This window comes from Thermobia domestica, chromosome 7, assembly GCF_964235325.1.
Source record: "Thermobia domestica chromosome 7, izTheDome1.hap1.1, whole genome shotgun sequence".
Classification (NCBI taxonomy): domain Eukaryota; kingdom Metazoa; phylum Arthropoda; class Insecta; order Zygentoma; family Lepismatidae; genus Thermobia; species Thermobia domestica.
Genome location: NC_137460.1, coordinates 274,602,030 through 274,616,801, shown reverse-complemented (window position 1 = coordinate 274,616,801; position 14,772 = coordinate 274,602,030). Strand labels below are relative to the sequence as shown.

Genomic DNA, 14,772 nt, shown 5'->3' with positions numbered 1-14,772 from the left:
AAAAAATTGTGGGAAAAAATTTTGAGGGGACACGACGCTGATTTTTTGGTTAATAATTTGTTATACGCTTAGGTACAACATGTATTTTTTCCTGTCCTGAAAGTAATGGCAACATTGTCAAGAATACATAAAACTGGAAACAAACGTTTTCTTGCACAGTTTTTCCACTATTTTATTGCCACTATTGCCCCTTCAAACAATTTTTTGCCAAAGTTGACAATTCTTTTTTCTTTTGCGTCCCTTCTGCTTCTGTTGTTCTCCGGCTGCTTCGATTGGATCCATTTTGGAATAGAAACACCAAATATATCTCCGTAACAGTGCTTCCACTTGAACGACTCCTGCGCAACAAAGTTACACTCAGCTCGCCGTAGAGAGTACCACTCTATGCGGCCAGTGAAACAAGCACCGATAGATACGTTCAACCGACGTAAGGTTTTTTAAACCGAAGAAACAACGTTTGTTTTCAGTTTTATTTGTGACAATGTTGCCATCACTACGATGCCCCGAAGAAAAATATATGTTGTACCTAAGGGTAAAAAAAAAAAAACGTTTAACCAAAAAATCAGCGACGGTCCCCCCCCCTCAAAATTTTTTCGTACAATTGTTTGTAATTTTCAACACGAAAAAAATGAAGAAAATACTCATCGATGATTTTGAAAAAAATGCACATTTACATGTAAATAGTATTTACAGTCTGTGAAACTTTCAACATTTTCCGATCAGCCCCACCAAAATTAAAATATTAATTTTGATCATGGACGATACGATAATTCGGCAAGGGGTGGAAGAAAAATTTTTTTAGGTAGTTTTAGGTCAAGAGTAACCTTTTGGGTCAATTGCGACCCAATTTGGATCTAGGGCCGATTTAACTATCTTACTACGAAAGACCCTTTAGAAGTGCTCGAAAGAGGGAGACAGAATAAAGTCGTTTTTGTTGGAAGAAATGTAGCAGAAATATTTTCGTATATATTTCCACTGTTGTATTAAATTGGACCGTTCCGTTCATTTTCCAGCAGGCGCTCATGTGTACCAGATTCCACAATAAGCTGTAGCTCCACGTGTGACAGCATCGCTGCGAAAATTGACGTTAAATTAAATATCGATTCAAACTAGTATAAGTACTAAAGTATATTAACACCATGTATATATATATGTGTGTGTGTGTGACTTTAATTGATATTGCATATTCCTAATCACCTTAAGGAATTTATGGAGAAATGATTGAAGAAATCTCAATAAATGATTAGATTTTTAACGTTTTCATGGTAGGTTCTGTTGAAATACACAGATGCTCATTAAGGTATCATGATTTCTCTTTATTAATTTTCACAGCAGACTAATTAGTAATTAAAACGTAGCTGCAATAATATTTTTTTGGTCTTATTAAAGAGATGAGTTTCAAACTTCACCTTCTCACTCTACAAGCTTTCGTGTCACACTAAGAACTCGAAGAATGCGAGTTCACCGAAAGAGACGGGGATAGCCAGAGAATTTCAGGAAGAGGGTTCAGTCACGCGTGAATTCGATTGGTTGGATGATCAACTGTTTCTTGTGCTGCACGAGAATGAACCTTGCTGCCTTGTCAATGAGGAATAATTTTGCAAAAAGTAGGAAAAGTTGACAAGTTAGTCAAGTATGATGGGAACATATGAATAAACCGTGTTCATACTTCTGCTATTATTGAGGCACCGCGCCAAATGTATTCGGTGTATTCGCTTCAAAAAGCGAATTCTTTACCCGAATTCTGTCTTTTCCGCAGGCGCAACGCGAACAGTATTTTCTAACGATAGCAGGAGTACGGGCAGAACGAGTGTTCTGTGTATTCGCTTCAAGAAGCGAATCGTTTACCTGAATTCGCACTCTTGCGCAGGAGCAAGACAAAAACAATTGCCAACGGTAGCTGAATGAAAAAAATACGAAAGCGAACTTTAACTATCCTTCTTTCTCTTTTATACTCAGAAAAAAATAGTTCTAGAAAGCTTGTAGAAGAAGCAAAATCATTTTTATAGCTAAATTAAAATGTGGAGTAAAATATATAATCTAAAATATGCCTGAATTGGTAACACTGGACACGAATTCATATTATTATTTGTCTTCGAGTAATTGTATGTGAAGTATTCGAGTCTTCTTTCTGCTTTGCAACTTGCTTGCATTGAGTCAATCAATTAGCAGCGGAAGTCTGTTGCATGCTTGGGCTGAAGGCAAGGAAATCAGAGGAGATAACCGTGTAATTCTTTCTTATTTGTGATATTGTCATGACGAGGTTTTAGCGTGGTACAGAATATTCAATAGTACCCTTTCTTCCTAAAATTAATTGTTAAAATTAAATAAAAAAGAACTTGAATTTTTTTTTCGTAATACTCAAGGTACCCGAATTCTTGGGAGAATGGAATGACTCGACTTCGTTGTATTCGATTCGGTCCATCACTATTAAGGAGTCATGTATTACATCACACAAATTATTTTTTACAAGAACCTGTGCGTAATCGCTTGTAAATGTATTCGTGTCGTGCCGTGTGAAGCGGAAAAGGCGCTATTGTACAACTTTAAAATGGATTAAATAGTTTTTTTCTTTTTTTTTTACATATTTTCAGAGCTATCACAGAAAATAGATGAATTTTTTAGCCACAATTCCGTTTCTTATTTAGCATTTCACTCACTATCGTCTTTGCTGTAAATCTATTTTTTTTTTTAAATCGAGTATACCTTGATGCTTGGAAACTTCTATACATGAAATTACAGAAATAGAATATTGCTGTTACTGCATATATATTTCAGGCATATAAAGATTGATGTTGAATTTTCAAATTAACATTTAACAGACGAGAGATTCTTTGCTTCGTCCATTGAAGACTGAGGTTCGAAATTTTTTCCCGGCGCCTTTCTTGTTTTATTAACCTCATATACCTTTTCCAATAGTTTAGTATAATACTACCAGAGAACAGTAAAGTTCCGAACTCGTGGTACAGAACAACGCTTTTGCCCACATATCAACCAGTGAGTTTGCTGTGCTCCTGCTGTGGAAAACCTTTGCCTAAGAAGACGGGAATCTTTCCATTGAAGAAATGGAGATCCCAAGAAGACTGGGATCTCCATTTATTGGTCCATCAATTTAGAATTATATAAGAGGCTATTGTTTCACCGACAGTCAGTAATACTTCAAAGTATAGTACGAAAACACCCAATGCTTGAACTTGTTTCTTCTGCTTACTTTCGAAACATTTCTTCACCGACTTTGCTGGAAGACTGCGCACATTTAGTATATTGTTATTAATGAACGGAACAATCTCCCGTACGATGTTGCACATACTTTATTTTCTTAGTGGTTAGTTTGGCCATGGATGACACTTAACAATTACGTGTCACTTGAACTGTGACCCATTCACAAAACTCAGGCAAAACCTACTACGAGGCATCAAACTATTTCCAAGCACATGTTTCTTTAAACCTAAATATGCTTCTTTGAGTAGCAGAATAAACTCAACACTTACTGATTCACTTATTACTAATAGCCACTAAGCTTCTTTCGTACTGTAGGAAATATATGCAAAACTGATTTCAACAAGAAACAAATTTTTATTGCTAAGGCCAAAAATAAAGAACAACTTGTGTAAAATATACGAAATGTTGAAAACCACAGAAACAATAATATAGAAGTTTCAATAATTCCTAAGAGATTTCGAAATCCAAATGGCAACATTATTAGTATTTTTCAATAGTCATATGAACGTTTACTACAATCATTAATTTGTAAATTCTCCACGATTTTTGTACAGTACGAAAACTGGGTTAATGGTTACGTAAGTGACGTCCGAAATTTCGAAGGTTCAAATTTATCCTAACCATATATCCACTCTGTGTGCTCTACCATGTCTGATAGACAATTGCTAAGTATGTCCTTTTAATTCATACCAATAATTTTTCATGAGTCAAAAGGCTCTGAACCAAATTTGGGATCTGAACGGGGGAATTTCTATACCCAGCGAAGAATAATAGAAGGGCGAAATAAATTTCGAATTTTCTGATCCTCGCCACAAAATAGGTTGATAACTTCGATGTCCCAGTATTCTCTATTCCGCACAAAAATGGCCAGTATATTTCATACCTGAGCCTTTTAGACATTACTTACGTCACTCGTAACATTTTCATTTTCCAAAGTCAACACACTTATAATATCACAAACTTTTCTCAAGACCATATTCGTATCATTCAAATGCAATATGTCCTCTTTCACCTTTCACAAAAATTTGAGACAAAAACGCATTACCAGTCTAATGTTGACTTTCGATGATTTCTAAACCAATTTAGATTTTACATCACAATTATTTGTAAGTTTTAAACATTCATGTACCAGGAAAACAATGAGGAGAACACGCCTCATGCTTCGTTACAAGTTACGCTTATCATTTGACAGCGCAAAAGCTTCCCTCTATTGTCATTCAAAAGAACTTTTTTCTATGTTATTCTCTCCCAACTCTTACTCTTATTTGACATCTATCGAGAGAAGTGACACTACTAATCATCTTAAAATATGAAAGAATTCATGGGATTTCTTTTTCTTTGACAAACACCAATGTATCTTACATATTTTCCCCTCGACCGATAAATGAAATTTCCTCACAATCAAATAGGTACATTTGAAGAAGAAGAAAAAATAACTTTTCCTAGTTAATTTCATAATGCAAGTTCCATGCAACATCATGCCATACAAATTATCAAAAAAAAATCCCTTTCTGGAGTAAATGAGGACGAGCTTGATTAGCAAAAGAAGACATTTGAGAATACAAAGGTATTCAGCTCATTAGGACACATTCCTTGACCTCTTTCACCGCCTAGAAACTTGTGACCAGAGAACACACTCGCACCATTCTAATGAACATTTCTTGCAGAATTCACAAAAATAATCGACAAAAGCAATCCAAAAAACATTTAGACACAACAACATACTAAACTGTACCGTGCGGATAACGTACTATAATTCTGGTAGTTAATGTTTGTATATTTCTAGGTCCAATATACTTTTTACAATATTGCACGTGCCTTTTGATTTGTATCTGTGTTTTTAACCTTTTCTGACTACACAGTATTTGTTGTTTGTTTCCCAATAATAGAAAAAGGACCTTCTCAAATTTCTGCTAATTTAGGATTAAGATGTTTATCCAAAGACGCTTCCATAAACCTTATACTGAGAATGTTATCCCGAATTTCAAAAGAAACAGATAAATTTCTCGCAGAGTAAACTTTCTCGCATCATTTCCAAGCATTGTCGATATTTTCTTTATGATTTCATGTTTCACCGCTTTGTCTACCTTCTCATCCAAAACACCAAGTTCTACCACCCATTTAACATCTAATGGATTTTACATTATTCGGCGTAAATAAACCCGACATGGAGCTACACCCGTAGTTTTATTGAGGCTTCCATAGCTGCAATAGCCGATTTTTGATAGTAATTGGGCCCAATTCCTTTGATTCGCATCAATATATGCTCCCAAAACTTCCTTACGCTACGAATATTCCTTTCATAAAGAATCGAGGACGGATTATAAGGTGAAGTTCTACCATCTTGTATTGCTAGGCCTTACGAGTTACGAGTACAGTAATCTAAAGTGAAATACGATACGTAATCATGAATTATCTTTGAGACAAAAGAACACTTGAAAAAATATATCCATTAATTTATTACAAATAGTTCACTTGAAAGTTTTCTCATAGATTCCAAGAAGACAAGATTACTACAAGCATCTATTATGACCAATACATATTCAAAACCATGGCTGCTAGGCCATTTTGTAGCAACATTAATAAAATAAGTATTACTTGGAGTTTTCATATTCCTAGTATAATAATTTTCCTTGAAAGATATTCCCAACTTTTATTTTCTGACATACGGAACAAGATCGTATAAGTTACGGTATATCGAAAAACATCAGGCCAGGCAAAGCGTTTTGCTATGTTAAAAGTTGTCTTCTTCTACCTAAATGAGCAACATATATTAAATGGCAATAAAAATAATCTAAGATAGTTAGTACAAGACTTAGGAATTACTGCTCTACAACCATCCCCTACCTTACGTTTTGTTTTCTTTAAAAAGTACCATCTGGCAGGAGGTAGGAATCGACAACCTCATCTTTTGTATGTTCGATTCCCGGCGGGAGCTCATGGGGTTCGGATTCCACGTTAATCAATAGGTCCACGTCTCATATAGCCTCGCTGCTGAAAGGGACTCTAATCTAAATTCAACTCAACTCATCTTTTGTATCTAATTAATAATTTATTTTAGTTGGAATCCGTTTCTTCGTGTTCTTAAAATGTTGATCTAGCAGAGGTAATTTCCTAACGTAGATTTTTACCTTTAATTATTTCAACATTATTTGGATCAATAGTATAAAACTTCAAATGATTGCCAATATGCGACAAAAGGTCCGCGGCTACATTCACACTCGATCTGATAAGAACTATTCTCAATATAAATTGGAAAATTTGTTGCATTAAAATTCCGTATTTACGTTGATGTTAATGGTTATGTAGTAACCAAGATAATCTTTTACAATCCGTAAAGTACGGTTAAATTAATAAGATAGTATTCAAATTGTTCCAAGGCAAGGAATAAGTCTTTTACCTCCAACTCATAGACATTTTTACCCAATCCGATTTAGGTACTGGTCTAGAAAACATAAACAAGCATTAAATCTCTGTGAATGTATAACACTGTGCTTTTTCAAGGATGAATCACAATGAAGAGAAAAACGAATTTATATGAGGAACATTGAGAATTACACGTTCAAAAAATATATTTCTCAAGTTTTGAAATTGAGCAATGCTCCGTCGTCCAACGGAAAGTTACATTTACAAAAAGCAATTCTTGCAATAGAACAATGAGTTCAGCAAATTCATGGATTTTTTAAAATGAAAAAATGCACAAATTCTATTGTATCCTTTGCGACTTCTAGGTTTAGGCAAGTTTCTGATTGTTTTAAAACGGTTCTATTCAATATTCATAGTTCCGTGGTAAAATTGAAACTTAATGTTTTATATTTGTCAGAAATAACAATGTTTTCGAAGGAGAAACTGTTAATTCAAATGATCTTAATCTATTAAGAACTTCTACTACCTTTTCATGTGACTTTACATCGGGGGTAAAAATAAATACATCATAACAAAAGTTCTAAATTATTCCCAATAACACCATCAATTATCTTAGGCATAAAATGATTCAATATATGGGGTAAAGTCGATAAACCCATTGGCAGGCACAGAGAGTTATGCATATTATTTTTTCTTACAAATGTTATCTTTTTACTATTTTGCATAAGGCTGCGCTTTAAGAAGCTCCATCTGAAATAAATTTTGAAAAAATATGGTTATTAACTATACTAGGAATTACGTTTTTCAAAGGTAGTTGACGGAAAGTTATGTGTTAATATTTTGTTAACTTCCCTGTATGCTGCAAATATTGTTTTACTATGTTCTCCATTCTCCACCAGAAAACACAGACTGGAGAAGGTTCAATAATCAATTTCTTCTACCACTCCATCATTAATTAATTCCTGAATAAATTTTTCAATTTTTTCTCTGTTTATGTTATGGTACACTACATGGTTGCACTTGTACCGATATGTTGTCTATCAGTTCAATTTTATATTAAAAACTCTGTATACAACAAAGTTTATTTGTAATAACATCAGAATAAGAAGCATTCAAATTAATAACATGTTCTGTAAAGAAGGGTTTTTTGTTAAAACTATAATTACCTTGATTTTGTGCACCAAAAGATTTAGAATCTGAGATCTCCAATACTTCATTATCAACGTAAATTTCAAACACTGCTTCCAACTGATGGTCATGAACTGTTTGCTTGACGTAGAAGTTTTTATCAAGTCTACTTGGTTTCTAGGGAATTGTGCAGCCTCCACATCCCCGGCTGAGCATACTTGAGTGGGATCTACTACGCTATACATAGAAGATAAAAATAACGGATGAGGAGTAAACTGTTGTAAACTACCAGACATATTCATAGGAATAATCCATTTTCTAGCCTGGATTTTATATTGATCATTAGACACATTAGTATATGCCTGATATTTCTTACGGAAATTATTTTCCAGCAGAAATTCAAATTCCGAAGAAGAAATAACTTAGAATAATTCTGAAAATCGTTGATATCCCATCCAAAAGCGCAAACGCTAGTTGATGTCACAGATACTTGTTTTTCTCCAATTTGCAGACTAACATTTATTTCCTTTATTTTACATTCTTTTTTAAATTTCGAAGATAGCAAAACAAAACAACACTCACTGCCTGCATCGTGTTTACTACTTTCCCTTTGAAATATGCTAGCACCAATAAGAGATTCCTACTAGAAATGTTTCCACGAGAAGGAACTTTTTTCATTTTTAGAAACATCCGCCATTAACAAAGTGTTGACTGAGTACCCGAAACACTATTGCTTTTCGAAAGTTTTCCCGCGAAACAGAAGATCTTCATGATAAAGTATTTCCGATGGGAGTTGAAGATTTTTTTAAACTGTCCAACGTCGACGGAGGATAACGTCAAATTTGGTTGTAAAACAGTTACATTTTTTAAAAATTTTCTCATTAGTTTTTATTGTCAGTTACTTTCTTATTATTCGAACATACAGAATTAACTAATTAACATTTTTTAACTTGCTGACTTAAAACATTAAAAACTGTTTGCCTATTACCTGTTCCCTTACATGTATGTTTAGAAACATCTTCATTAAAAGGTCGTACTGCATTACGCAACTTACAATAATTGAGGTTATATCTAAACATATTAACAAATTGAATAGATGTTTCCTCAAGTTGTTTAAAAGTTCTGGGAGCACTTCTACAATTAAAAGTATGTGCACCATATTGCAAATGAGATTACAAATAACGCGTCCTTGAATATTCATGTATAATATGTAAATAATGGACAATTTTCCTTCTACAAAATCATATAGCGTCTGATGTTCTCGCATGATCCTGTAGAAGTCAAGACGTAAACTTTGTGTTCTGGACAGAGATTAAATGAACTTTAAATGTTACTAAAAGTTGTCGACAAACGTCTTCCCAAAAGGATTCAGTCCCAATCACGAATGGCAGCATATAATTTAAGTCACCTTTAGTTCGTTAAAAGCAAGTAATCAATATAATATCTAATGGTAATTTGTTACTTCTCATGTTTTATCCAGCTTTAATAAAGATCTGAAAGACATTTTCGCATTAGTTATCAAAAAGTGGTGATTATTTTATTTCCGCTAACAATGCTTTATACACCCTCCTCAGTAGTTAACTTCTCAAAATCAAACCGCAAAAGTTCATTCCGAGAATGATACTTTACTGATAAACGTCTTTCTGTGCCAAGAACCGAACAGGATCGAATGTGTGGCCTATTGCCATTTGCACCCATATTATTATCTGTCCTAGGTTAAAAATTTTGATAACAAGGATTCTTAAAGATACTTACCCAATGAACCTTTCTTTGCTACTAGAGCTACTCCTATCCTAGGTATCAAAGATTATACTACTTTGTCCAGTGCTCATTTCCACAATGGTCACACGATTATGAACCTATACAGATTTTCATCTCCAAGTCTATACAAATGCTTTACAATCAATACTAACCTTTACAGAAATATATTCTATAATGGTACAAGCTATTCTTTAGTCATATATTTATTTGAATTTTTCTCTGCAAATGCAACATATTTATTTTGAAATAAATACTTTATCTTATGACCCCCACTGAAACAAGTTTGATTCGTTTTCCTGGTACTATTTTGTATGTCGCACATACTATGTCCTTGTTGTTAGTTTGGTAACGGGAACAATGAACAATTCCTTGTCCCTTGAACAGTGAGCCATTCGCAACTTACTACCAGCCACTACACCAACTCCAATCACATGTTTGTTTAAACCTAGGCACTCTTGTTTCAGTAGCAGTGAAAATTCAGCAATTATTAATTAACTTATAGAAATAGCCACTAATCTTCTTTTGTATTGTAGGAAATATACGCAAAAACTATTCTCAAAAAGAAACAAATTTTCATTGCTAACCTCATAAACGAAGAATAACAGACGTAAAATGTACGAAATGTTGAAAACCACAGAAATAATAATATAGAGATTTCAAAAATTCTTAACAGTTTTCAAAATTCAAATGGCAACATTAATCGTAGTATCGAATAGTCATATGAACGTTTACTACAATCATGAATTTTTAAATTTTCCACAATCATCTTGTACAATACGAAGACTGGGTAAATGATTACGTGACTTCCAAAATTTCGAAAGTTCAAATTTATCCCAAATATATATCCAATTTGTACCAATTCTGAAAAACAATTGACCAATATTTCGCATTAATTCATACCAAAAATTTTTCATAAGTCAAAAGGCTCTGAATCAAATTTGGGATCAACCCACGAAGGAATATCTATGCCCAGTGAACAATAACAGAAGAACGAAATAAGTTTAAAATCCCCTCCTTCTCACCCAAAATAGATTAATAGTTTCAACCTCCCAACATTCTCCACTCCGCACAAGAAACGCCAGCATAATTTACACATGAAACTATCAACTAGTACTTATCCTATTCGTATCATTTTAATTTTTCAAAATTAATCCAAACATAAATCACAAACACTTCTCATACAACATTCGTATCATTTAAATGTAATAATATGTCTTCTTTCGCCTTTTACAAAATTTTGAGACAAAAAGTAGAGATGGGTAAATTCCTGGGAAAATATTTTTCGGGAATGTTCCCTGGGAAGATTCCCAAAAATGGGAATTTATGTACAAAGGCAGAAAAAAATGCATTCTATTACTATATTATGATTTCAAAATAATTTTTTTTTATTCCAGTATACGTATTACTGTTGTCTCCAGAGGATTCTATAAAATGTATATTCTGAACGCCATGTTATGTTATGTTATTATTATTTTATTGTATTTAGAGACTACACATAAATGTGTGTTACTTACATTATGTCATATGCGAGTATATATGTAGGAAAAACATTTGGTATAGAAATTCCACATACCTTTAAACCGATAAAACATTTTGAATTTAGATGTAAGTAGATTTTTTAAAATTTTCCCTACTACAAGTATTATATTAAGTTTTTGAAAGTTATAAAGAAATTATGTTGGTAACAGCCAGAACACATACTACGTTCTCGAAAAGTCGTAAGGTTGCCGGTGTGTGGGAAAGCCTACAGAATGGGGACCACTTGGACAATAGGGACCAGTTGTCTACAGGAACGAGATGGCTATCATTCGATTCATATTGACAAGTAGATCAATAATTCGTATGACATTTTCCCGAAAATTTAATTTTTACCCAGGAAATTAATCAAAATTCTGGATTTTTGGCAATGGGGACCAGTTGTCGATAAAGACAAGATAGGTATCATTCGATTCGTATTGACAAGTAGATCAATATTTGATAAGCCATTTTCACAGAAGTTCAATTTCCTCCCGGAAAATTGATTAAAAAAACTGGATTTTGTGCAATGGTGAACTGTTGTCGACAGGGATGAGATGGGTATCATTCGATTCGTATTGACAGTAGATCAATAACACAGGCCTGCATTATTTCGGTTGTCATGTTTTTCAACATTTGATAATGAATTCGTATGTATCTTGATGCACTGAATCCAAAAATGACCGTAGTTTGCTTCCATCACGTCAGAATTGTTTGCAAATCGCAATGTGTCAGAATGATTATATGTCTGAAAACATCTCAGATATGAGACGTACAAACAGATTTCAAGTCAGGAAATACCGCCATCTGTTTGATTATGTTGAAAAGAAACGCTGGCAATATAAACCGACAGGTGGCAGCACTCGCGTCATTAAACGTGTTGTACACAAAGGCGCCTATGTTGTGGTTTCCAAAGGGGGGGACAAGTATAAGCCACATTTCATATATAGTTTCAAATTTTGTTGTAACTGATGTAAAAATTGTATTGGGTTTTCGATATTCCCAAGTATAAGTTCTCCTGGGGACCTTTCCCACCTGATGGACGCCCTAGGTTGTACATTGCAACTGTTTGTGCTGGCGCAACCGTTCGTACGGAACCTCTGCGATCTAAAGTATGTGTCGGCAGAACAACAAACATCATGGCGTCGAGATGTGGTTAAACGTCTGCAGATTCCTTTTGTTACATTTGTGGTGAGTTCATGTTGGCAAGGCAAAAAACACAGATAACAACGTTAATGCGACAAGCGTATCTTGTGTATTTCGGTTACACAAAAAAAATCTGGGTTGCCTTTAAAAGCGTAGTGACCAAGTTTCTGGGCAACAAGAAGGATCCGAATTTCAAGTCGATCATTAACATTATGCTGCTGAAGGAAGAAAAGTTAGTCTGTGGCATGAAATTGAAGGTTCATTTCCTACATTCCCATTTGGACTACTTTCCTGAGAATCTGAGTGCTGTTAGTGAAGAGATGGGTAAGATATATCATTAGGACATCTAAGAAATGGAAAAGCGTTATCAAGAACGACGGAATACAACAATTATGGTAGACTATTGCTGGATGTTGCACAGAGATGAACCCAGAAAAGAAAACGCGCGAAAAAGCCAGAAACACAACATTACTGGTCTAAACAGATCGACACAACGACTCTACTCGTGAGGTTTTACTTTTCTATTACATTCTACTATATTACTTCCATTTCTAAGCCACAGAGTACCACATGTTCCATATAAGAAACGACTGTGTCATTACGTCGAATATTTGTGATATTTTTCGATATATATTACATTTGCGTATTATGTATCTCGACATATATTATATATGCTATTTGCTAACAAGTTGGACGTGATGGAAACAAACTAAGGTCCTTTTTGGATTAAGCGAACCAAGATACATAGGAATACATCATCAAATGTTGAAAAACAGAACCATCGCAGGCTAGTGTAATTGGTATGCCATTTTTTCCAAAGTTCAATTTTTAGCCGGGAAATTAATCAAAATTCGGTATTTTGTGCAATGGGGACCTGGTGTCAACAAATCTGAGATGGGTATCATTGAATTCACATTGACAAGTATTTCAATAATTCGTATGCCATTTTCCCGAGAATTAAATTTTCACCCGGGAAATTAATCAAAATTTGGAGTTTTGGGCAATGGGTATCAGTTTTCGACAGGGACGACATGGTTACCATTCGATATAAATAGACAAGTAGACCAATAATGGTTATGCCATTTTTTCGAAAATTAAATTTTTACCCGGGAAATTAATAAAAATTCGGGATTTTGGGCAATGGGGATTAGTTGTCGACTGGGACGAGATAAATATCATTCAATTTGTATTGGCAGCTTGATCAAAAATTGGTATGGCATTTTTCCGAGAATCCAATTTTCACCCGGGAATTTAATTAAAATTCTGGATTTTGGGCAATGGGGACCAGTTCTCGATTGGGACGAGATGGATTTCATTCGATTTGCATTGACAAGTGATCAATAATTGGTATGCCATTTTTGCGAAATTCAATTTTTACGTGAGAAATTAACCAAAATTCGGGATTTTTGGGAAAGGGGACCAGTTGTGGACATGGACGAGATGGGTACCATTCGATTTATATCGACAAGTAGTAAAAAAATTCATAGGCCATATTCCCCAAAAATGATTTTTTACAAGTGAAATTAATAGATTTTTTCTCTTATAGCCTAACCATCATATTCGTGGGACGCAAAACTTAATGAATTCATTTCATTTTCTTTGAGTGCGAGATATATGAGGACTTAATACAGCCACGGTAAAGAGCAACAAAGTGTCTCTTATTTTCCAAACATGTGCAAATTATTGGCAAGAAATAATTGGACAGCTTCAACGCTGAAGTGAGCTTTTTTGTGAATGGTATTATAGTTGAGAAGATTAGTTGAATATAACATACAAACAAATGAGTATCGTTCCCAGTGTTAAAATAAGACTTTCATATTATGCAAATTTAATACTCAAACTTCAATTAGTGTTTTTATATTTAATGGTTTCGGCACCTTTTCCGGTTTAAATTGACTAAGGTAGGAGATAGACCTGTTCTTGGGAAATTGAATCGATTGCAAAATGTCGCTTCCTGATAGCTTTTATTGGTTTTGCTCTATGGCAGTGATTCTCAATCCTCTTTCTTTCGATCCATTATACTTTCTGCTTTGTAATAAGGATGTATGGGATTTTTCAACATACCTATTGCGGAGATCTCACGATATTCATCTGTTTCTATAATAGTAGAATCCATTTTCTGTGCATAGCGAATATTTTAACTTCCCTAAATTCATTCATTCATTCATTCATTTGCCTGTTTCATTAGCTTACAAAGTATGAGAAATTCTCATGTAAGCATTACAGTTGTCAGAAAGAAAAAAAAACATACGATATTGTCAAGTACAAGAGGTATACATCTTTCTAAAATACAAAACCACATAAATACGATATATTAAGTATAAAAACATAACAATTTACATCTAATTAGGAAACTGTTTGTACCACACCAGGCATATACTCACGGATAAGTAGCTGTTACCAACTCTTCAGTTAATGAGTCATTTAAATATTCTTTAATTGTATAATAGCACTTTTCAGTGAGTAGATTATATAAAGTCTTACCAAGAATGGAAACATTGGTCATATTTTTCAAGTACAGAGGAAGTTTATTATACAATCTGACACAATTCATGTACACGGTTTTGCTTATATTAGCATATTTTTGATGCATTACAAACATGTCACTACCTTGTCTTGTATTATGGCTATGAA

The 14,772-nt window shown here is 34.0% G+C and overlaps 1 protein-coding gene across 1 annotated transcript in view; it reads left to right on the top strand.

The window, feature by feature from the left end:
* Positions 1 to 14,772, top strand: part of LOC145689731 (uncharacterized) — a 133,276-nt gene that overhangs the window by 43,967 nt on the left and 74,537 nt on the right. The window lies entirely within an intron of this gene.